A 27,082-nucleotide genomic window follows, 5' to 3' on the forward strand; every position below is an offset into this window, starting at 1 on the left:
AGCGATTTATGACGGTGTAACCCTGGGTCGACCTGTACGTTTTGAGCGCGCAAGTAACCGAAACCGTTCACCCATTCCCGTCGTTGTCGTCGCGCCGGAGACATAAATCGTTGGGCATAGGCTTTGGACCACCGACGCCGTGTGCCGCATCGCGCGCTATCCCCGGAACGCTAATGCTCGTTGTTAAGACTCCCACATCAACTTCTCTGCCCATGCAAACAAGTATACCACACATAGTTGAGTTCCAAACAGCCCAAAATACAAAATGGAAAAGGCCACGTAATGAACGTGGCGTAATCATAAAACAAGCCATCCAACAACACTTCGGCGATAGTTAAAGACATGTCGAATGTGTAGTGTAGATATTCCCCAAACGTGTAGAGCACAGTCGGGACGGATTTAGTACAGAATTAACACAAAGTGACAGACCGAGTGTCTTATTTTTATTTTACTTCGTTCCAAGGAAATGAGAAAATTTAAATGCACACGAGTCGTTACAGTCGGTTTTAAATAAGGTATAATGTTACACAAAATTAACCACGGCCACGAGTCACGCCGAACCGCCATATTGAACACATTGAACTGAACGTTCCAGTCACATGCAATGAATGTGCGCTTGTGGAGTCACGTTCTTTTTAAAATCTTATTGGGCCATCGAAAAAGCTCATTTTTGTTTGTATTGTGTTTTTCAACTTTTGTGTGAACCGCGAAATCGAAATGTGAAATTTTACGTTACGCTCACGTCCCCTGCACGATATTTCACTTGTTTTCGGTCGCTTATTGCGTGCGACACAGAAAGAACAAAGCGAGAGAGCCGTTGTTCAAAAAGATTATCATCTGAAAATTTCGTCGTCATGAATATTCGTTATTCTCGTTTTCGTATCATTTTTCTTAATCAAAAAATTTCATTTCTTTGTGTATGAAACACGACGAGATGGTACTTGGTTCTTTGTTGTTTTAATATTTAATTGGGAACATTGCAAAATTATTTATTTCTTTTATCATCAAAATTCAATCTTCAATAATATTTTTTCCTTTCTTGAATTGACATTCAAATAAAAGTTTAAAAAATTAGAAAATTTGAGGATAAATGATAATGTAAACTTATTTGTTTAGTTGTTACTCTTTCAAACAAAAACCACTGAACTAATTTGGATAAATTTTGGTATGGAGATATTTATGATCTTGGAAAATATAATAGGCTATTTACTGTTCCAAATATTTCATTTTTTGCATTAAAATTGAGAATTTTATTGCCGAAAGCAACTTTTATTAAAATCTACGTGTACGAAATCGCTGATAAAAGATAGTAAAAAATATTTCTTTACCATTAATTTCCCTTTCCTTTCCTAGATAAACAATTAGTAGACTCACCTGTAACAAAAGAAGCAAAATATAAATAGCCATACAATATAGTACTACTAAATCGATAAGAATATATCTCAGCGCGCGATAAAAGTTTAATGCGGGTATGTTTGGCCTCGGAGTCGGAGGCAGCATTGCTCCCAGCTCTTAGCACTAATGCGTTATTTACAGGAAGGCTACGATTTTCGAGACGCCCGCCCGAAGTGGCTTTATAGCGCGGCGTGACCAACGCCGCCCCGCCTGCACTCCACTAACAATACGTTAGCCCCCGAGATGTTACACTGTAGCTACAGCCGGGAGTGGATTGGGCCGGTGGCGTAAGTGGAATCAATGGTCCCAATAAATGTCAATTGCATTGTAGATAGATTACCGGCGTCGAAGTTACCGGAACGATCGATGGACCCCGATGGTGGATAGTAGATCGAAAGGATACGTGTGCCCCGGTAGTCGGTGGTAGTGGACCTGTGTTTGTACCATTGTAGCACAGCATGTATCGGTTACATGGACTCCCGGCACGAGTTATAGTGATGGTCGCGAGCGGGAGCACCTCGATATATATTCCCCCCTTTAGTTTTAGTACTGGTGGTTCGGCGAGAAATGCACGGGGCGTAGATTATCGCACGTCCCGATCATCGGTCATTATTTAACAATGCTCCCGACATAAAACACTGTTTATGTCGTCGGGAGTGTTTTCTTTTTTCAATAAATATACGTATAGAAAATTTATTATAGCCTGAACACAATTTCATTGCTTTTAAACTTCATAAATAACAATTTCACTTTTACGGTGTATATTTGGTTGCCTATATTGATTAAATCTTAAAACTTACGTAATTTATAACTAATTCAACTAATCAACAAGTATGCAACGCCAGTTTTTCACATGAAATCTATATTCGAATCTTACACCCACGTGAAATCACGTTGTTAACGGTTTGTTATGGAAGTAAGTATTCAACCTGATGAAATAGACATAAGTATCATTTAGCCGAAGGTACAGCTGCTGATTTTTCGAAATGATACACATTCTCACACGCCGCATTCGGGCAGGTTTTGTACGCACCTTTTGGCTTGGCGTGTGATACCGCCGAGAGATAATATCGACGAACGCCGAACGCCTAAAATACTCGACTATAAACAAACATTTATTCGTCGTAATTTAAGCCATTTAATGACACTTGAAAAATGCGGCATTCAGTAAACATCGCGTTGAAACGACTAATTAAAATTACCACGCCTTTGTCGCGCATTCCCAAAACGCTTTATGCACATCCGATGCTTATTTGTTTAATGAAATGTGTTTTAAAAGTGTTTAAATAGTGATCGTTATTTATTTGTACATCAATTAAAATGTGTGTAATCAATTATATGGGAAAAATGTACAATTTTACATATTTTGAATATAAAATTGCCACGTAGGTAACTCTCAATGTGAAAACCAGCGTTTATGAAGCTTAAATTATAACGCATGCTGTATTTTTGGTTGCAGCCATTTGCACCTAATTTAACCTAAAAATGTTTTGTTTTTCGTCGATTTGAGAATTGTAAAAGTTCAAACAAAACCTCAACTTGTCTATTCAGCTTGTATCTTAATTTTTCTTCTCATCAATCAACTAATCTTTAAAATTGTAAGGTGTAAGTACACGAAAAATTACTTCTTCCATTTTTAAAGTGTAAACAGCTTAAAATCTTCATCGCGTTGACTGTAAACGCCGCTTACACTACGCACTTCTTTCCTCGTTAATGCTTTTTCTTACCTATTTTTCATGTTTTATGTTTGGAGTTTACTGTAAATGCATTTTCAATGCGCTCACAAATGCATCTTTAAAAACCCGTACAAGCTGACAAATTGAGGTTGAAAAGCGACGCTGGCTCGCATTTTCAACACCTACATAGTTTCCCGTGACTGCTCCAGAGCCTTTCACTACTTTTTTGATGTGTATTTTTACTTTTTCAGACAGAAAAGCAATAAAAACTCCAAACATCCTCACTTTCTCAGTTTCCGTCAACTTTTTCAACAACAATTTGTATGTATCTGTTACACGAAACGGAATCAGGTGTTAAGAAGAAGAAAACAAAACTCAACTAAAAACATCCGTATGAACTTGACACTGGGTGCGTTTTCTACTTAATTCGCCTTTGTTGTGACAGCCGTCTTTGTTTGGCAATTAACCACTCTTCCAGCTAAACGTTTCACCAACATCTGGTGTGCGCTATGTGTTCTTGTGGAGTTTATGGGAGGCAGATATAATTGTGTTTTAAAAAAACGTTAATTGCTACCAGATTTTCATCTTTTTACGCGGCCACCACACGATGAGAAATGTAATTTTAACTTACGTTTAATTTGGCGACCATTTTTCGGCATCATAAATTATGTTTATCGGTAATAAACTTGAAGACAGCTTTCGTTCATTCATTCTCGGAAATTCGTTTAAATCTGAGTTTTTATAAACTGGCGATAAATTTTCATTCTCGAAAACTTAAAATAAACAAGCTGAAATTAAATCCGAAATTTATGAAAACTAATAATAATCTAATAATTAACGTAACATAATATCAACACAAATTACATGCTATAAAGTGTAAAAGCCATCCTCATCTTTTGCACACTTTATGTTCGTTTCATATTTACGTCTAATTCACTTTCTGTATACGACTAGCTACTGTCTGGATCGTGCTGCACAGAAAGCAAACGAATGTCATTAGTTTTCGCCGTGTTACAAAATACAATTTTGTGTGGGTGATAACGATCAGTACCTTCTTACTTAGTACAGATGGACCATAGGTCCCAGACATGTTGCTACTACAAGCTGCAAGTATACATATTAGGGTATCAACGACATCCTTGTCGCAAGAGCCCAGACATTGCGATACCTCGACACATCATAAAGTACGAATGTGTACGGCTTCGTTAAACGGGCAAGTGTCGCGGCTACTACGGCTACAGCACTACTTACATACGCGTTTGTTCTCGAAACGATATCGTGCGATGTTTATATAAACGCTAACGCCCGAATGCAAATGGCCAGCGTGCCCTTACACTTACGCTTTTCACCTTTCGCAAGAGTGGTGCTGGAGCAGAGAGGCGTCGCATAAATTGCAATAGAATGCAGAGAAACGTTGGAAGATGAAAAGAAAATAAGATAGCGACGAGCAACAAAACATGTCCCTTCATAAGAGCATGATATAGTGGTAGTGCAGTTTGCCAAGAAATAACACTCATAGTATTTTGTTTAGTTGAGTTGTTCGTATTTTAGAAGAATTTATTGCAATTTGAAAGTTAGGTACGTTAGGTTGGTTAAATTAATAGTTAAATATTTCGAATCTAGATGGCGCTAAATTGCATTAATATTATTATATCTATAATATAAAAATGAATCGCAAAATCTGTTGGTAAGTGCATAACTCAACAACGCCTAAACCAATTTGGCCAATTCTTTTTTAAAATGTTCGTTAAAATCCAAGGATGGTTTTTATGACGAGATAAATTCGATTTATTGACGGGAAAACCCTAAATACAGCCTTTTTCTATAGGATAAAAGTTGGTATTGAGATTCAGTCAGAGCTTTAGTTAAATAGTTGAATCCGAGATGGCGCGCTGAAGTGAATTATTAGCAATTCTTTATATAATTAATTTCTTTAAAATTAAATTACGAATCATATTGATAGAATAGACACATACTATGTCTAGAACAAGAGAGTAAAAACGAATTACATTTTTATTAAACACTACCGGGACGAAGTCGCGGCAAAAGCTAGTTGGTAAAATTATTATTTCTAAATTCTGTAGAAGCAGTTTAAGAATTTCAAGCGTTTTGCTGTAGAATATGTCCATCAATCTTTTTTTCTCTTATACCAGCCGTTATATCATCTTTTCTCCAACATGACTCTACATGTACATGTGATCCCGTCTTATCTCTTACACTCTAGTTCCGGATGCGCTGTAGGCTACTGTTTACACTTCCGGCACGGCGTCGTCACATTGACTTGCTCCGACTTCACTTCAGAAGCAAACGCAATCACGCACGGAATGCGCTCTTTGCTGCCGCTAGCATCATCCTTTCCGCTAAAGTTCCTACCGCCTCGCAGGAGTACGACGTCCAATGCATACTAAAGAGATATTTCTTCAGCTTAGATCTTGACTTTGAGCGACGTCAAGATAGATACATGTTATTGCTTACGGGGAGACCACAGCGCGGTAGGTTGCAGGTTGGATACGCGGAATGCGCACAAGTTGCTCGGTTCACGGGAGAATGATATTATTCAAAGAACGACACCCACCCCTCAAGTTAAGATAACATTTAACATTCATACGTATTAGTGGGGAGTGAAGCAGAGAGCCCCCCTCATATGTGTGACCGCCATAAAAATATACGAAAACATTGTTGCCAATGAAAATGAAGAATGATACAGAAGAAACTGCAACAACATTTTTGAGCTTTGGTAAAGAAAACACAACACGGCCTACGACGATTTATATCAGAGTTTTTATTCAGATTTCAAATCCGATTTGATTTCCCCTCCTGCGAGGAAATGTAAAGAAAACGAAAATGCATTTGTGTCTAATGGCATTTTAATGTTACGCAAATAACGTTGATATCATTTCTAAGATCTGTCATATCAAAAGTTACACATGTTAATGGAATATTGTCGTCTTAATCAGAATTTATGTTAATCGGAAGTAAGTGTCTGCAGATTGAGTAAGTTAGGAGTTTCTTTCACGTTTCCTTCCGTTGGGTCATTAGTAGTAAACCATTAATAGCGACACTACGATTACACCAAAACTGCTGTAAGTACCAGGATACAACACTAATATTCCCCCATAGCAAACGCAAAAGGGCAGTAAGCTATCTCGATGGTTAGCTACTTAGTATCTACTAATAGCCCCCAAACCGGTAACCCCACGCTAGTATCAAGAAGAAAATCAAACTTACGCGTTGCGCGCCGGACATTAAATTGTGCAAACTAGGCGAGTAATTCTGCACATATCACACAAACTGATCGGAGGGTTGAACCCTGTGTTATAATCCACTGCTAGTGGTTGAAAATTGCTAGCAGCCAGATGATAATCCAATATTTTTTGCTTTTGTTATTGTTTCACGTAACGCGTGCAATTTGCAAGCAATCATAATAAACAACACTTTTACTGGAGCACTAGTACCCATTTGGGCTAATGGCATATTATTGATTTACACTGATAATCCGATCGCCACGCAAAACGACCATCAACAAAGCTTCAGTTTGGCGTACAGCTCGCATCGTTGTATCGCTAGGACGCGGAGCTAATTATGTGTTTTAGCGTTCGTAAATCATAGAGGGTTGTAGGAGCTGCTGCCGTACGTGGAAGTTTTACGATGTGGGTCAGCCCTGTTATTTACAGCCGGTCATAACTGCATTATGTGTTTTGCGCGAGCGTCGAATAATATTCATCATAAGACATCTCGCGGAGGGCACAATCGTAAAGAAAATGTACTTTAAAATCCGACTCTATTTGTTATTTCGCTCGCGGGGTTTATGATTGGACCAGTAGTGGTAGGTATATATCTGAATTCATCTGCGCGAAAATAGTTCATCGTATATTACATCGGTTTGTTTTTTTGGGAAACAAAATTTTATGTGTGGTCATTTCGGATAGATTAAATTTTCGGTTAGTAAAGTACATGAATGGCAAGAATTATGTTTAACAGTCTTTTGGAAATAATATAAAAAAGTTTTTGACATTATTTTTCTCACTTTTAGCAGCTTTTGCGACCTTTCACACATAATAAATGCCCAAAACCCAAAAATTCAACTAAATTTTTGTAAAAATAAAATAGAATTATTTATATATTCAGTTGCATAACAAGATATGGGTTTTACCCATCTGTTCATCGATGCAAAGCTAACTGGGCAACTTCCCTGCTATTCCTTTGGCACTCACAAGAACCCTGCCAGTAGTTGTGGAATTGAGGGGTGGATCGAACAAGGATCCTACAAGCAAACTAACAAGGCTCCGTCGTGTAATGCAGCCATACAACTAACAGACACTCCTCTGGTGTGAGGTGGCGTTGTAACAGAAGCAGCGCGCTTGCAAGTCGAAAAATAATGAGAACCGTCTGCTTCATATTATGCTCGGATTTTATTACGGCCATATTTGTTGTGCAAGAATAGCGCGCGCGACAAAAGAATTAACGTTCGCCGTTTTGCTCGCTCGTGCGATGGAGTGCCCTCTCGTCGAGCAAATTATTAATTTATTAATTGAATGCTATTGTTGGCCGCCTTGTTTGCGCGCAAAAACGAAGAAAAAAAAATAACGCGACGGACATTGTGTAAAGTGCGCAACACCAAGAATGACTCAGGCGTTATAACAATTGGTGCGGACAAAAGCCAGCAACGCAACCAGGCGCACATTGTGTCGAGCGCTCGTAAAGATAATTGAATAATTTATTGAACGAATTAATCACAGTGCAGTTTTAGAAGGAAGTGCCTGCTTTAAACAATGAGATTAGATGCGTACATGCGGCGCCATTAAATGCTTGTTTTAAGCCGTTTGTTATGTCCGATATTGTTTTATGATGATGCATCACAGGCAATAAAAATTACACAAGTGTTTTATCATCAATTTATAACTACTTTAGGCAAATGGTTATAAATAACCTATTGTAAACTAACCCGCGACTTCGTCCCCATCAATTTTATTTAAAATATAAGAATTTATTTTTTCTTTCTTGTTAAAATCCTTGTATGAGTCGATTCCATCAACAAAATTTGCAATTTTATGTTCAAGAAAAGAGAAGTGTTAATATTGCACTCTAACGCCATCTCGAATTCAAATTCTCAACTATATCTATGATTGAATCTCTATACCAATTTTTATTTCCTTATTTAGCACCCTGTAAGTCATAATACCTGATATTTTAATAGTTATTCAGCTATGCGGGATGCAACCAAATCCAACAAGTCATAGATCATCAAAATCTGTCCACCCGTTCTTGAGTTATAAATGTTCTAACACAATTTGGTATTAGATAAAGATTGCATGTGTTGATGTAGTATATTTCACCCGTATAAAATATATTTTGTTTTCATTTTGTTTACATGTTTGTAAATTTGCATAACTCTCGACGGTGCGTTAATTACCCCCATTTGTACATGATGTAAACGTGATAGCATTATAAATCCCTTTGATTCGCGTGCGTCAATGTGAGCAACCCTTTCAGTCGAACTAACAAGAGTTTGTCAGGTATCACACAGTGTCGTTCTCGCTTTTCCCATTTTCGACTGACACGCCGTGTCGAAATCATGTCGCGCTTTAGACTCATTCGTGAATCTCATTAACACCCCCCGAACGCGCACAAGTCAAATCGGCTTAATGCTGATTGATTTTAAAACAGTCTCACTTTTAATCACACCTGAGAGACACGAAACAGCAACCGTGCGTTTGATGTAAATGTTGCGTAAATAAATCGAATGCAGGTGAGTGTCAAATCGTGCTCGATGTTTGTTTCTTCTATTGCGAAAGGAAAACACGCGCAACGCACGTTTGTGATGTTTGCCGATTTGTGATTCCCTCTTCCTGGTACGGATCTATTCGAGGAGACGTATACGCACAAGCCCTTCATGCGAGAGGTCGCGACGAATAAGAATAATACATCAAAATGGGCTTTTTCAATAGAACAAACAGTCAAAGTCAACGCAAAAGCTACAAAAAGATTCATGCAGAATTCAAGGGGGTGTGTGTGGCACGCAAAAGAGAAAAATAAAACTAACGGTGAAATGTCGCTGGGGTGGAATAAAAGGAATAAATAAAACATGTCACAAAGGCAGAGGCACAACATTCGCGAGTAAAGTTTTTTTTTTTCTGTTTGTCTCTGTTTGTACTGACTATAGTGTTGTTGAGTATTTGAGCGTATATAAATCTTCCAATTTTTGGGGAATCCACAACTCCAGAAAGAGGTGCGGCTGAATCATGGAAACATAGCTACCAACAACTGGCAGTAGGCGCTTCTTATGTGTAACAATCCAGCGCTACCCTAAAGCCGGATGTATTTTATTCGGAATATTGAAATATGGGCTGCCAAATCCGGTATTAGTTTATTGCGCTACTGAAGAGGGTCGTGTAATAGAACTAATTGGAAATTCAAATTCTAAATCCCTCATATAGCAAACGCATGCAAAACAAAACATAAAACCAGCGACGTTGTCACAATACGCATGATAAAATGTTTTATTTGCAAAAGTTTGAGATTGTGCCAAGAATCAAGTTCATTCAGAATAAAATACGCCTGTAGTAATCTACTCCATTGAAAGTAACTGCATAATGTGCATTATATCCAGAGTTAGAATAGAAACGAAGAAAACAAGAAGATCAATCGATTGAAATCTGTGAGAATAAGAAGATAACCACTTAATCCATAAATACACTCAGTTCATTGAAACCAGAGCACACATAAATTCAATGTTTCCATGAATAGCATAAAAATGAAAAACTAGACGGTTGGGAGATAATAAAAATAAAGAAAACCATATCCGCATCATCGGAAAGTGTCGATGTTGGCGCTGAGCTCTATTGGGAGCGCCTGCAAAAGGGTTTTATTGGTCTTTTATATAACGCCTTTTCTTTCGCTCCACTTTTTCTCTATATATAAATGTCGAGTCGACATATAATGCAAAGATATTGATATCCACGAGTATAGTCTACATCAAAACATTGGCGCCATGTTTGCGTCTCGTTCGCACCGCATTGACGCCCAATTTCGGCACTAATACGACATTCGATTTTCTCTCATTTCCAGGCTTTCCTTTTAGTCTTGCCCGCGAGACCGATTTAAGAGGTGGCGGCTAGCAATATCCTTATGTTCGACGCTGCGAGTAATGGTCAATCAATGAAATTGGAACCGATATCATCATCATCACTGCCAATATGTCTTCTTTCTTAACATAGGGCTGTAGTTACGCTAGCGTCATCTAACGGATTTATTAACAGATGAAAAACTTGAGTTTCTTCAAAGTTTTTGGCAAAATAATTTAAATAATTATTAGCACTAATGAGGAAATTAACTCTTGTGTGCACATAACAGTTTGAAGAGTTTTTGTAATTTTCATTTAGTGTTTGCCACTTGAACACTTTCTCGACGCGCTCGCGTACTCGCACGACCACGCCGCCGCTGAAGAACCGGAGCGTACAAATGAACACGAGTAAAGTGCCCGCCAACTATGTGTGGCTGCAACAAGCTGCTGCCGAATGCCGCCCAGCCGCCAAATGAGAGCTGCTGAAACGGGAAAGTTGCCCGTGGAGCGTTCAAAGCGCTCAAGTTTATGTTAAACTTTGATGTTCGCATTCATTGTGTCGACTTGACTGATGTGTCGAGTGCGGAGTGCTTTTTATTCCGCTTCCATGTAATTTATTATTGCGTAGAGGCAGACTAGTGACTTCACAACCGGAGTAAACAATCAAACAAATCACAGAGAGTAAATCATGTGTGTAAAATCTGTCACAATCAGAAAAAAGTGATATTCAATCACTAGGCAACCCACAATTCATTAAAATGTATAAATGGAAGCATTGGTTTTTATATTAAAAAAATAAAAACTTTTCTTCGCAATTTTGTTCAGAAACATGAAACATATTAAAATATGGAAGTGGTGAATTTGTAAAGTTGTTAGCACGACACTGATTGCATTTGCAACAAGTTTGAAAGTTTAAGTGTTGATTGGTACAAGTGGGCTGGGATGAGGCTAGCGGAATTTCCTCGAGCCGTGTGTGTGGTCAAAAGCCAAACACGAATCGAATAAAAATCGCGTGCGCGCCTTCACCGCCTCGGCACACTTGAACGTCGCGTCCATTCGCGCTAATTAATATGTTGTTTTACTCCGGCTTTATTCTTACGTCGCCGCGCGCCGCTAGGAAATTAAGTGCATAGATTAACGCTAATTAATGTTGATGTTGATTTTCTATTGCTCGGCGGAGCTTTCAACAGCAACAACATTCATATGCGCAAAAGGCGAATGAAAACTTAATTCCAAATCGATATGCAGATAAAATGGATAACGAACGTAGATAGAAAGGAGAGATAATACCATACCACAAGTTGTACGTATAAAGAAAATTAAATAATTAATTGTGAATGCTCGTTTTTCATTATCAATTTCATTTCGTTCACTTTTATCGCCCATATGCGCTCGCTATGTTAACTGAGCTATCAAATGGTAATTACTAATCGAAGTTTTTCTTTTTGTTCTTCCTGGCATGCATGCATGCATGCAAGCCGCTCGCTCGCTTTTTAATTCCACCATATATGCAAGGTTTTTTTTCTCTAGTCTTGTGTATTTCCAATTCGTGCTTGTCGCTTTTTTAATCACAAAGCCATTACTCTAATCATTTCCACATTTAAATACAAACGCGACGAGAACTTTTTTCCGCTTTCGGCGCGACGACAAACAACGCGTCGGAAAATACGCGCTCGCGTGTAATTTAAAGTCTTCAATCAGCCCACGCACTAATTACCGACTCTCGTTATTGAGTTGGGAAAAAGTTTCTTTTTATGTGATGGCGTCGAGTGGCGACGAAAAAAAGCAGCAACTCGTATAGAGACATTACCAGTGTGGCACGCATACGCGATATACGATTACACACACAATCACAATTAAAAATGCAAATGATTCCGGCCTATTTGAATATGCGCCGGCCGACATCCATCCACCATCACAGTCATGGAATGATGTGTGGTGGACACGATCACCGGCTCCCACAGGAAGGTATTATCTTGGTCATATCTCTTTCGCGTGTCCTGTCAGTTTTCCTCACTTGCATGGCGTCGACAAAGGAAATTTAATAGTGCCGACGTCTACGTTTCATTATTCATTGTTTCACTATAAGTGTAAAAAAACTATTTAGTCTACATCAGATATCTTGAATAATATTATATTTACATGCTAAAATTGCAGATAAGCTGACCACCTATCTGTTGCTTCAGAATCTATAAAATGAATCGCAAAATCTGTTGGTAAACGCATAACTCAACAACGCCCAGACCAATTTGGCCAATTCTCTTTTTTAATATTCGTTAAAGTCCAAGAATGGTATTTACGGCGGGAAAATACGAATAATTGCCGGGAATACCCTGAAGACAGCCCTTTTCTATAGAATTAAAGTTGGCATTGAAATTCAATCATAGTTATAGTTACATAGTTGAATCCGAGATGGCGCACTGATGTGCATTATTAGCAATTCTTTATTTAATTTCTTTAAAATAAAATTGCAAATCTTATTGAAATAATTGACACCTACTATGTCTAGAACAAGAGAGTAAAACCGAACTACATTTTTATTATACGCAAGCGTGACGAAGTCGCGAGCAAAAGCAAGTTTTTCATAAAACTGCGATTTGAATCGTTTTTTACCCTGTGTAAACGCGCCATTCGCATGGTTATAACCTGAAAATTAGCATTGTGCACAAAATTTATAAAAATATATCTAAATGCTACCCTGTTGCAATCCGAAAGGCTTGTTGCTTTCACACTAAGTAGATATTAATAACCACTTTTTATGCGCACAGTTGTAATTACTATACATCACCGTAATGGCCTTGGTCGAAGCACAGGACACAAAATGACGAATGATAAATAGAAGGGAGCTTTTTGTCCTGCGTCCTGAATGAAAAGCGTAAGCGCGCACTGTGAAAGTTGCATTCAAATGATTGCCGTGTTAGTTGATAGTTAGCGAAGCAATGCGCACGCATTGTTCTAGTTCATAATACATTCATTGCCATTATCACTCATTGCCTCTTCAGGCTTCGAGTCGAAGCAGCCGCAAAAAACACTCAGCGTTCAGCGAGCAACAAAAAAGAATCAATTAAAGCGAACGCGAGCCTTTCATACAAATCATTAAATTCTCATTTGTGATTCGGACGCCTGTCGTCGGCTATAAATTATCGTCGCGTTTGTAATAATATAATTTAATAACGATGCGATGCATAAATACACACGCGAACTCATGTGGAGCGCGGTCGTTACTCGCCTTTGTCTCAATACTCGGCTGGTAAATGGTATTTATTGATTAATAAATAAACCGTAAAGAAAACTTTTATTAAACAATCTATTTATTATCGAGCTATCTACGGCGTGCAGTGAGATGAGACATTGTGTTGATGTTTGCCTATTGGAAAAAACAATCCGAGAGTAATTTACGAGTGCTGTGAAAGAGCGCGTTGTGGGTGGAAAACATGCACGCAGCACGATTCTCAGTTTAATGTCATTTCGTGTGTGTGCATCGATTCATAAAATCACAAATAATTTTACTTTTTTCAATAGCTACAAGACAAGAGAACGGAAAACTAAAAATATCAAATAATATACAGAGTGTTAAATTTTTTAGCAAAACAAAATTAATTTTAATATATAAACCCCTGTTAAACACTCTGTATAAATTAAATAAGTACACAAGATAGATTGAAAGTGTCGAACATGAAATCAAAGCTCATGTACCCATAGATTTAAGATGCAGAACAAGCCTTCGACGATGTTGGGAGTAAATGCAAAGCATGGCGATGCATAAGCAAAGACGCGCAGCATTTTCCTCATTTTTTCCTGCGCCAATAACGCTTCCGCCCCGCATGCACTGTAGTGGCGGGCACGAAGTGAATCCAAGAGTGCAAATGTGGAGTGCCGAAGTGATAAATATTCATGCCCACGCTTCGCTCGTCGCGACTTTCGGTCCATTCGTTTCGCGCGACGCACGACATCGCCGGATGCCCTCAGTGTAACTACATTAGTAACTATATTAGTGTGTTGCGGGGGGGCACACACCACCGCACCTATCGACAGCACACCATTCTGTGTGTGGTCTTGGACAACAAGCGAGGGATGCACGTATAAACCCTTGAAAAAACGTGACTAGTTTTTTATCGCTTCTGAAACGCTGCCAAGATGAAGGTGCAGGAATATTTTATTAAGTCAGAAGTGCGTAATGAAATTGTAAAGAGGACACGCGTTGAAGTGGCGCCTCACGATAATAAATTTTAATAAGGGTTGACATTATAAAACTGTTCTTTTATATAAGTTTTTAGTATGCTGCAGCGAAATGCACGTAGGTTTTATTTCTTCCTGTCGATTATTACTCAGAAAAAGTTGCCGGGATTAATTCTATTGTTCTCGGAAAGACAAAACTCATTTCTTTAATTTTAAACTTGCGAAATTCGCAATAAAGCGAGAGACGTCTTGAAATATGCATTAATCTGTACTTGGCTGACTCAGTTTCGAAAACTTAAACTTACTAATCATGGACAATAATTGCGGGTGACACACTTTCAGCGAAAAATACAAGGAAAGTTGAAGTGCACAGGAAGAAAGCAATTTAACTTTTCAAACTTTGTACTTACACATACCAATTTTTACGCGTTCGTATAACAATATAATTTATCTTCCAATGAAACATAGTCGCAGTTCGCATTCCGCTGTTCAGACCGCACAAATTCTAATTGTATAATTGCCTTTTATTACCAATTCCCATCTTCAACTTGACAAACTTTTTTTTGCCGCGCTCAAATTAAATCAAGCATGAGCAGCATCTAAATGGGAAAAATTTATGGCATTTATTTGACGATGTGCCCGTCGGAGTTGTGAAACAAACAAATGTGGGTAATTCCAAGTAACGGTAAGAGAGAAATAAAACATAACGAAATAATAAATAAGCGCTCCTGGTGGATAAAACAAACGAGAACAAAGTCGAGGCGAAAACAGACGCTGCAGGGAATTTGACATCGACTAAATGGCGCACAGTTGGCTAAGCCTAAACGCCGTGCTTGTTTATGCGTTGTTAATAACTTGAGGTGGATGATGCGCATAGTCACCACGACGGCGTGTTATTAATAAATTTATTAATAGACGGAATTGTGACGGTAATAAGCGCGAATATGAATTGCGACACTCGACGCGCAGAGTGCCCGCGCGGCCATCTTGACATTTATTACGGTCGTCAAAACATGTCATGATGTTGAGGTTAGGGGCAGTTAGCTGCTGAAGGCATTAGTTCCTTGGTTTTGTTTAACTTTTATTTTCATTCGCAAATAGATTTTAGATGTAAACTAAAATGTTTACGTTTAATCAGAGTGAATCTTCAACAGGTGCGTTTTCTCTGTTTCTCTGAATAATGCTAAAAATATATTTGATTGTTAGGAATGACTAACATAAATGTAAACATAATATATTTATTTAAGATTAGTCTAATCGGTCGATGGGTGTATGTCGTGTATGTCGTGAGTCAGTAACCTGGCGCGCATAACCTCAAAGTGAAAAATTCCGTGTTGACATTCCGTGGTCACGACCACCACATTCGTAAACAATCGTTGGGTAAATATCGAATGCATTCGAAGTGTTCTCTGGAGTCAGTGCAGCGCGCCTATTAACAACACATTATTTATCATTATTTGTCATTGCATGCGGCAAGCCATGACGTTGTTGTGTAAATTTATCAAACGCGGAGTAAACATTCGACGAAACAAAAACACTCCAAAGCAGTGCAGCACCAGCTCATGTGCTCATATTTAATTCCTTTTGTCCGCGGCGCAAATGTTTCTGAATATTTTGCATATTTTATACAAAATTTTTGCAACTCTTAGGATTTCGGCTTGGTTTAAAAAGTGCGGATGAGAGAGGTAATGTAGACACACATGTCCATGTCGGCGTTCGCATTAAACTCACAAAGCGTCAACTTCAACATGCATATTAATATTAAATTCGTTCATTTTGCGTATGCATACTTTGTGTATTTTACCAAGTCTGGCCCAGCAGACACCCCCAAAAATTCACAACTCGACGGTGTTGCGTGCGTGAGCGCCATATTGCTGGACGTGTGCGTGATGTGTATATGGTTGCAGTTTATATGGAAATATACAAACTGTTATATAAATCTTGAACCCACAAAAAAACTTTTTTAAATTAAAATTTTGAACATTTCTCTTCATTTCTGATAAAATTTGTAGCATAAAAAGCGCAATTGAAAAATTAATATTTTTAATTTGATTAGATTTGGTTTTCTGATAAATTTTTTGTATCGCCATGTAAAACCGCTGCATATTTGCGTAGCGTCCACGTCCACATCTACCTTTTATATTTCGTATTTATTTTTGTTATATGTACCCACCCAACTATGCATGCATATAGACACACCGCAGTCGGACGTTAACGAAGAAACGGAAGGGCTTGCACACGCGAGCGGCGCGCTTTTCGGCCGCCACGATGGCGCCCACCGCCCCCGCCTTCCCCAAAAAGGGTGAAAATATACGCTCGCCGCCGCTTTGGAATTTTCATAATTAAATCTTTGTGTGTAAAACAAAGCATTCCATATTTTACGCGGATATGTTTCGTCGTTATTTTATACGTGTGCGCGCGTAATTGTTAACAGAAATTAAGGTACCAGTTATCCCAACAGAATGTAAATATGATTTTATATATGTGCGGACAAAGAAATCGAAATTTAGCAAAAAATTTGATTTTTCTTTGGTAATTTTGAATATTCATACATGAAATATGCAATATTTATCTGTTGATTCAATGTCGCTGAATAATCTATGATAAGAAAATAAATTATTTGTTCCCCAAGTGATTGAGGTCCACATACAGCACAAGAGCAGTGAAAAACAATTTGATATTCGGCTGCACGAAGTTTTGAATATGCGCACGCGTATGGTAAGCAAATTTATTGGGTTTTTATAAAGATTTATGGCGCTTTTGAGACCACACAAGCGCGAGCAGTGGCACCTCTATGCGCCCAACGCGCGCGCGGAAAAAAACGCGCACCGGAACGTGCCGAACACAAAACGAAGATTAATATAAATTTGATATTCTGCGAAACCCTCTGAATAATCCGCACCACATACAGACACGAGCACCACCATCACACCGGGATTATATTTTTGCCATATTTTCAAATGATATTCAATCGTGTAAAGCACTGTGAAGCTATTATTTATTATGTCGCCCGATTTTACGAACACGATAAATGGAAAACGCTTTGCATTCATCATTTTTTTAAATAAAAATGATTATTCTCAACAATAGAACCTAATTATTTTTGTTACACTTAATAAAAACAGATACGCACCAATGCATCAATTAATTTACACTAACATTAATTTCATTAATAAATAAATATCTACTAATAAACACAATTATTGTAATTTCTTGCAAACCGCAACCAACGCAATGAATGAAATATTATAATATTGACATAAATGTTACAACTGTAGGAATGTAAATATGAAGACATATTGCCATAATAAATTAAGTTTGAAATTAGTTAACGACTCTTGACCTGAGGTAAAATTAATACCCACTAAGCGGAACCAAGCCGAAGGCGCCTTCAATAAATTTTCATTGTAAAATAGTCGGTGGAACTTTCATCAATCTCATACAGGCTGTTTTGATAGATACAACACTTTGCATCTACAAATTAAAATAACAAATTTCACCCAACCGACTGTACTGTATACACAAATGGCACAATCGATATGATTAAATATTCAATTTGCGCTAAGTGCAACGAAATGCAGCTAATACAATATCAAGCAATAATAACGCAATGACAATTTCATTTCATATGCATTATTGCTATTATGAAATCGCTACCGCTATATTATAAGGCAATGCTGTGTGGACCAACGCAGCGTTCCGTGTGCAGGCGTTCCACGGATTCGTTAATTTTCAATTTGCAATTTTGCATTTGCAGCGCGATGTTGTGTCTCCGCTGCAGTCGCAATAATTTAATCAAAATCCCCGCAATGCCCAGTTTGTATCTGCTTTCCGGATAGCGAATCAATAACGCTTATTAATTTAATGCTTCCATTTTCTATTTTTGGATATTTGGCCGATATCCAACTGTATAGACAATTTTTTTCTTGAATTTAAGGATGCGGAAAAACTTTTTTTGTTTGACTGATTGGCCACGTTATATTTATCGACTTGCCGAGCTTTCCAGGACGTAACTTAATTATACGCACAAGGAAAACACTCGGAAGAAAAAATAAAAGAGAAACCGAAGGGAAACCTCGTGTTAGGGGTCGTGCACTTTATGTAGACTTTTTCGAAGGCAACGACTGGCCTCGCATAAGTCGTTGTCGGACGACTGATGATTGTGTGTGGAGTCGCGATGGCGCCGCGCGGAAGTACGAGGGCGAGGACGAACGTGGTAGGTGAAAAATCGAAATTTCCATTCTACACCTTCCAGCGCCGCCGTCACCGTCGTTATAACAGTGGAACTGTGGAAGTTCGTTCGAGTCGCGATGTATTTTTTCTCTTCTGTTCCGAACGAGCAGCGCTACCGCCCTAGGTCCGGGGCTTGACATTTAATTAAAATGATATAAAACGTTTTTATTTCTCTCGTCGTGCCATTCGGTTTGTACGTTTTCTTATTCGACTGGCCTGAATGTTATTTTTTTCTGCTCGCGAGACATTATTCGCATGCCAGACAGGTAAAATATGAAGCTCACCTTAATGTTGCAGAATAATCCGAAAAGCGCTATAACATTTGGAGCACATTACCGCATCACTGCACTTTTATAACGAGCCTTCTCCACCCATCCGTCGAGAAGAACAATCGACTTTGTGTGTGTTTTTATTCCAGAAAACTCCAAACTCCAATCCGCAGGCGAATCAATTTCAGTCCAATTCGTAGGACCATATCGTCATAATAACAGCAACAACGCGAACCGATGAGGCGCAACAAAGTTTATTATTTATCGAATGCAATTAGTGATCGATGGCAGGCAAAACAAACAAGAGTCGTTTTGGTAAAGTTCACTCGTCGTACACACAGCGTGTGTGCAGCGTGTGCAACGCGCGAGCCTGCCGAAAGAACGACAACAACGCGCGAACCTGCTTCCACCGCCGGCGATTACGAACTGACGCGCGGTCGCGCAGCGCCTGCTCCGGCAACAGCACGCCGCCGTAATTTCCGCGCCGCACGGAACACGACGGAAGAACGGAATACAAACGCAGAGGCTACGCGACACGCCAACCACCACCACATCACCAGCAACAACCACCATATCGCAGGTATATTCAGCATGAGAAGATGCACCTTATACGATAATGGTAAATACAATGTCATTTTTTTAAATTTATGATAAGAGTTGCATGTTTATTTTGATGTGTATTGGATTTTGTGTGTGTCGTGACATCGTTATACATACTAGACGAAGGTAAATATTAAAAGAAAGAACGTAAAGTGAAATAAATTTAAATTTTGCATTTATCGATTAATAGTCGATAAGAACGGCTGATTGAGGTTAAAATAATAATGTACAGGTGGCGTTACTGTCACGTTTAAGCCAATTTAATGTTATTCATCAAAATTCTCACGAAAAATTAATGATTTTTATTATAAACCTATAAATTAAATGAGATATTCCTGAACTTAATTTAAATTGTTATTTAATAATAGGCAAACGAAGCATTCACCTAAAATTATATTTTATTATATTAATTATGTTATTCCTATTTATAAATTTCCATCCCACATAAAATAATTCCTAATTATTACCCTAAAATATGAAATAATCTAGTTAATATATTAACCATATGAACACAACCAGGTTATTGTCAAGTGTACATTATTGTGTTATCATAGAACCACCAGAGGTTAAAGCAATTATCCACTAGAAAAACAACTAATTGCTTCAATTAACTCCATATCACAATAACAATGACAATCGCTGCCTATCGCTGCGCAGTGTTAAACGACAGATTTAATTGAAATCATTCGCTGTACCCGCGCATTGATTCACTCCATTCATGTCAGCGATATTGATTTATATTGACGGAACCGACGCCTTTGTCGCCTCCTTATCTCGTCTACCATAAACATAAAACAAACGCTTCCTTTGTACGGCGATAAAACTGCAAACCAATGTAAAATTGAATGTTTTAAAACGTCTAATCTATTGTAAAGGGTAATAACTCTATTAGAACATTGTACTGATTATATTTTTATGCATAAAAGTGATATGTTTATGTGAACAAATAACTTAAATCGATCATATCTCATAGACATATTTATTAGCAAAACTGTACTTGGTTAAAATTATGTTTAGTTTTTATTTTTATTTTATTATTCACTTGTTTGGTCATTGTGCGTTTTTATGCATGTGTCGCACGTACAAAAACGGAGGAAAACTCGAAAAAGTAAAAGAGCCACTCGGGCTCGTGCTCGGAGGCAATTACAAGATGATGAATTATAATCGTCGGGGAAAGTTTTTTTTTATTTCCAACGCGCGTTCCTTTCTTCGCTCAATGGTTTGGTTCTTGTTATTTAATCAAACACGATAATGGCGCACGAAAACGGCGCTCGCCAGGAGTGGCGAACGCTCGAATTCAAAGCGAGTGACTTTACTATTAATTAGAAATGTTTGAGACATAATTTTTTCTTTCGATTCGTTTCTCTCATTTTTTCGCGTTCGTTTGTGTTCGGAGGCGGACCAACTTTCAGCAAGAAGAAGAGAACGGGGAAGGAAAGTATTAAGAGCTTTTCTTGTCGTCGTTGCTGGCGGCATTAGAGCGAAGAGGGCAATTTCTGGAATTTTAAACAAAGTTTTTCGGTGGAAAAGTTTCCAGTTTTAAAGTATCATCTCGGTTGAGATTCAATTGATAATTAGCGTTTGATTTTTTCATTCGTATTTCTTTTAATGATCATATTCTTTTGACAAATCAAAACTTAAATTCAATCATAGCTCACATAACAATGTAAAAATATGTCTTTAAACAATAATTGATGCAAAAATTTAGTTAAATTTGATTCTATCCGTTTTCGCATAATTTTGCACATTCATAACTTCATACGATTGTCTTATATAGGTCAAGTTGTGTACCGTGACTGCCGACAAAATATATGCTACATATCTCTGTGTAATCATCAGATGAGATGACTTTAACAAGTACTTCCGAGTTCTACTTTGTGTATGCACTAAGCAAATGCACACATCCGGTGCATGACAACGCAAACCCAGTCTTGCAGTTGATAACGACCTGAATTATGCCCACGTTCAGGTGCATCTACTTCCACAATCTTCTCATGTATAATGTAAAATAAAACTTGTTGTTTCACTTGATAAATATTTGATTTACGCGGAAAATTAAAGCATTTATTAAGATTTAATTGATGATAAATTACGTGTTAATAGAACGGCAACAAATTATTACATCCCTCTCATTTGCAACTTGCAACATTCCGTATATGGCGGTGGATGTAATTTCCGCACTTTCCATTTGCGGACTGAACTCGAGCCAAACGAAGTTGCAAGTTATATCCAGACACTTGACCGGATGCCGTCTATCCCGCAATCATCCACTATGCCTATACGAATCATATTCCCCGACTCGACAAACTGCGATATTATACAATTTGGAATTTTACTTTATTGCGCCTCGCAGGTCCAATTATTAAATTATTTTGCAACTCTTCGGCGCGACACAATATTAATAAACGTGCGCCCACAATATTAATAAACGTGCGCCCGGATTTAATTAATTACGGAACCGTTAAATATCCATTCTGTAAATAAAGCGTGAGCGAGTAAACAACGTGTCGCTGGTGCGCGCGCGAGGCTTCTTTAGTTGCGAGTTAATTACAGTTTTAAATATAACACGCGCACGGACGAAAAGGGCGGCGGTTTGCACTGCGACTGGCAGTTGAAACAAGTTTATTTCGAATTAATCTCGACTGCACACAGCGAGCCTGTTAAAGAATACTCTCTGCTTGCCAGTGCAAAATTATTATTCAATATTTTCAACTTCTAACGAGATGCGAAGTGTTTTAATATTAATATTAGCTGAAATTTAGTTTTAATAATTTGTAAACATTTTAATTAAACTGCTCTAAAGCTTATAATTCAAATTTTTATTTTTGCTTAATGATTTTGCATTTTGCATTGCAATTTAATATTTATAAATTGCTATTTTATGTATGCGCCCGCCATGGAATTTCCTTGGAGAGAAAAACATTTTGACTGCGTTCGGCGTCGATCGGATGTGGAAAATACACGCCGCCGCAACAGACGCTGTCCAATTGAATATTCAATTGAATGTCCAATTTGTATTCGAATTGGATTGTTGTACCTGTGCGAAATTCGCCCATTGGAATAAATTTTTACCGCTGCAGAATGTTACCTATGAGAAATCTAAAAAACATGCACCCAAACAACCCGTGCTCAACCCAAAAACAAAAACCGTAAACATTTCGCTTACAATTTTCATTCAAAAAACGAAAATAAATTGATTAGAAAATGAGTGACACGCAAAATTGAACACAATGATGGTAATAATGGTGATTTGCCATGCATGGCATAAACGTCCAAATAAATATTCGATACTTTCCATGATAACAAAAAAAAGAATACAGCACTTATAAAAAACACATAATCAAAATAATTCATTCATCAATCATGCGGTATTGAAGTTTAAACTTTAGCAGTGCCAGCGAGGGTGGTTATGACGTTGTGATACTCGCTCCGTCATTCTCTAGGGGCGCTTTTCGCAGATTGCTATGAAGATACTCGCGGATGGCATGCATAGTGCGAGAGTATGATTAAACGGCGTGAAATTGAAAACTAATATATCAGCCATCGATTACCATCGGCATGCTGAGAACAAAATTCATTTATGCAGACGCCGATGAGCGTAAGAAAAAGTTGCTACAATTTTTGAGTGTGCGGTTGCAAACGTGAATAGGTCGCAGAAGAGCGAGGGGCTTGATCGATCATGGGGATAAACTAATATATGGTGTAATAGAAAAACGATTGCGCACGGTTTTAGGGAGGCGCACTGTGTTCAAGGTGTCGGTGACAGTTACAAATTGGTGAATTTTCAATACAAACTGTTTCAAAACATTTTTTCTTTTCTCATTTTTCTTCTTATAGTTGAATATCATTATGTCTATCATTAGCTTAGCTGTTTTAAGCTGCATTAAAGTATTCACTTAAAATTATTTTAAACTTACTTTTTCAATTATAATAAAGTAATAAAACGTTGTCTAACTAATAGCTTTCTTGTTTCATACACTTTGTTGCGCTATCTCATTTTGAATTTTGTACTTATACCATGCATTAAGACTGACGAGAACATGCATTACGTGTGGACAAATAAAATTGTTGTTTTTACTGTTTCATCATATTTTCTTGACTCTGGACTGTTACAAATATTTCAAAACCAAAATGAGCAAAATCGGTTCTGCGGGTCTCGAGTTTTAGCGCATTTCATTTTTATAAATTTGGTTCTGAATTCGGTTAATCATTGGTGCGATTCAGATGCACATATTAATGATCCATTAATCATATTGAATGTATCCGCATAAATTTAAATATAATTTAAATCAATACCTTCACACAGTCGCTAATGGACATCCAGCGTTCGGTTTTATTTAATGCATCAACCGCCTCGATGGTTTGCTTGTCGAATTTTCCACTGTGACCGAACGTGTCGGTTCCCTCTTGTCACTCTTCATGGTCGGTGCGCCCGGAATTTTCATTTATTGAGCATTTCGAAAAGCGGAAACCGCGCGCCTCCAATATTAAGTACATATAATCAATCAAATCACCGAAAATTTTAAGGCGACGCCGTCATAACAACCCAACACGCAATATTCGATTGAAGATATATAACAGTGCAGTGAGTACTCGTAGAGCTCTCTAAGTAAGACGTCAGTCAGGCGTAACCGAGACCGTGACGCGGTTAATTTTTAATTCGTCAAAGTAATAGAATTTATTAAGTATAGAGGGATGTGCAATGCTGATGGGGCTTTGAGAAGGGCCTGAGGACAGCGCCGCACCGGCTGTGTTTCTATTAGCGGTTGCTTTAACAGAGTATGAAGTGACCGATGGACATGCATAAGAGCAGACCGCAGTTCAGGACGTACGTTTTATCCTTGCGCGTTGTGGTCTGTCCGGCTCGTCGATGCGGACACGGACCTCACTGAGTAATTTCATTTTGCGGCTCTTGTTTCATTCCGTTTCGTTTGATTGCGACAAATTGAGATGGAAAACCATCTGGAGTAATTACAATCAATCGAAAAATACGAATTTCTATTCTATTCTCTTTCCATTTAAAAAAATCAATTTGCATCTACCGCTGAGGAATTAGATTCTAACTGATTGGATCGTGAAACCACTGTGCACAACTTACTAAGTACTGAGGGTTCAAAAATACTCACCAATAGCTCACGATGACGACTGAACACGGTACACGAAAAAACCACTGTGCGGAGATTCGCAACACCTCGCACTTTTCTGTGCACCCCACTCCCACTCAGCACCCACGGCTAAGAAAATTTCTCAGACTTGCAGAATGCGCAGGCGCACGTTCAAAGCTCGGAGCATGATCGTGCTTCTCCGCGGTCACACGACTGAACGAAACTATAGAGAATACAGGGCAAGTCGCATGATTTGTAATAAGAAATATTTAGCAATGCAAAGTTTGGAAGCTTAGTTATTTGATGGGTTGGGGGAGCAGGTGGTCGGGAGCTGGTTAGGTAAACTACCTTGTTAAAACACTACCGTAACATCCTGTATATATAAGCTAGAAAAAAAGACACTTGGAGTCCGACGGCTGGACGTGCGCCACTTGAATTTGGCAGAAAGTGCGCGAGTTTCAAATCAATGGGTTCTTCAATTATCCAAATAAGCATAAAATATGTATTAATACTTATTTTTATTACTTTCAATGTTGAATACGTAATCCATTTTGTATAGATGAAAAATATTTATTTATTAAAAGTTATACGTGATTTTTGTGGATTTACATTTATATATTTGAGTTGACATGTTTCGCCCTGAGGGCATCTTCATAAACAGTTTAAGATGACTACACCCTTGCGTTATCACATTGGTTTTGTGCGGGTGCTAGTCTTATGGCCTCATGATTTGCTTAGAGTGGGTTGCTGGGTTGGTTGCTCTTTCTTAGACCTCTGTGGTAGTCTTTGTAGAGCTGATAGCATATGGAAAATGCGACCAGTCCAATCAAAATGCTAACTATGGTTTCTATGCGGTTGGTCGTGTTGAAGGTGATGACGTTGTTGACTTCGCCAGTGTTGTCAACTTGCTTTGTCAGCCCGAACCCCATTGTGTCGCTACTGAGTTGATCGCTGACCGCTTTAACCTACTGAATCTTTTGGTCTTTAATATATGTCTAGCTGTTATGTTTGGGTGTTGCTTTAGCCTTGCGACATAGTTGTTACATATGCTTGTTGCCACTTGCGAAACTGTTTCTATGTTGGTGTCTCTAAGCAAAATTTTATTACGTACGTACTTGGGTGCTCCAAGAATTGCCCTAATTATTTTAGTTTGGCTGCGATCGATGATTTGCGTGTTGGCTGGCTTTGCAGAACCCCAAAGTTGAACTCCATATGAACTCCTTTATAAATGGAATTTTTTGTCTCAGTGCTTAACTTTGAGTGCTTGCGGAGTAGCCAATAGACTTTCCTGTGGACGATATTGATGTGTTCCCTCTTTTTCTTTATGTGCTCCCTCCAGGTGAGTCTCTTGTCTAGATGAATTCCAAGATATTTCACAGTTTCGTGTGTGGGAATTTGTACATTGTTTATGTGGATCGGTAGGCAGGAGTTTTTTTTTTCAAGGAGAATGTTATTTGGGTCGATTTTCCTTCATTTAATTTGATGCCCCATTCCGAACACCACGCGCTTATTTTGTTCATGTGTGTTTGTAGTGTTTTGTGTACTTTGTGAATATTTTGATCACTGTACAATATAGCGCTGTCATCGGCAAAAGTTGTTGTGGTGATATTGTCTTCAGTTGGTACTCGTAGATCACTTGTGAAAAGCAAGTACATAATTGGTCCAAGTACACTTCCTTGATTCCTTCCTTGATTGATCGATAACTGGTTAATAGTTTGTGATATTTCATTGGAAAAAGGTTGTTGATTTTTTGTAAAAGTCCGTTGAGTTTACTTTGTCAAAAGCTTGGGCGACGTCTAGGAATATGCCAGTGCAATATGCTTTATTTTCAAGTGCCCTCTTGATTTCATTGACAATTTTGTGAACTTGTTCGATTGTGCCGTGCTTTTCTCTGAAGCCAAACTGATGTGGCGGGATTAGCACTAAATTTTCCAAGTCTTCTTTGATGTATGGAAGAAGTAGTTTTTCGTATAGTTTGGATATGATAGGCAACAGGCTAATTGGTCTATAGGAACTTGTTCTTGTAGGATCTTTACCTTGCTTTGGTATAAGTATTACTTTGGCTTGTTTCCATGCTATCGGTACGTAATTTAGACGGTTGATTGCGTTCATTAAGCGCAGTAGGCCAACATGACCGTCTAACGGCAAAGATTTGATCGCTTTTCCTGAAATGCTATCGGGACCTGGGGCTTTTTTTAATATTGATGGGGTTAATTTGGTGTGATAGTTCCTTTAAGGTAAACTGTATGAAGTCCGTTTTGTTTAAAGGGCCATTGTGCTGCGCTGGGGGCTCCAAGCAGATATTTGGTTTAAATGTATCTTCAAAGTAGTTTGCGAATTCTTCGCTTTTACTTTTGTCGTCAGTCACCCACTGCCTCTGCCTGTTTTTGATAGGTGGTTGGTTTGCAATTGGGTTTTTCGAGTTTTTGACCGTTTTCCAGACTGAATTGTAGGAGTCTGGATAGTGCGTTAGATGGGAGAGGTGTTTTTGGACATCTTCATTTTGTGTACGTGCTAGATTTTGTTTTAAGCGGGCAGTGGCTCTGTTTAGTTTTAGTTTGT

General features: G+C 38.3%; 1 protein-coding gene across 1 annotated transcript in view; it reads right to left on the reverse strand.

Annotated features, from left to right (window-relative positions):
* The window catches only part of LOC135794854 (discoidin domain-containing receptor 2-like), a 51,883-nt gene extending 32,654 nt beyond the window's left edge, over window positions 1-19,229 (reverse strand). The window contains exon 1 of the mRNA XM_065306313.1: window positions 18,831-19,229. The gene's annotated coding sequence lies outside the window, so the exon portion shown is untranslated. The remainder of the gene's footprint in view (window positions 1-18,830) is intronic.
* Window positions 19,230-27,082: the final 7,853 nt, after the last annotated feature.

Source organism: Atheta coriaria, unplaced genomic scaffold, assembly GCF_025399875.1.
Source record: "Atheta coriaria isolate IRGN ID8LTWV9N9 unplaced genomic scaffold, Caltech_Dcor_3.1 hic_scaffold_6_pilon, whole genome shotgun sequence".
Lineage (NCBI taxonomy): Eukaryota > Metazoa > Arthropoda > Insecta > Coleoptera > Staphylinidae > Dalotia > Dalotia coriaria.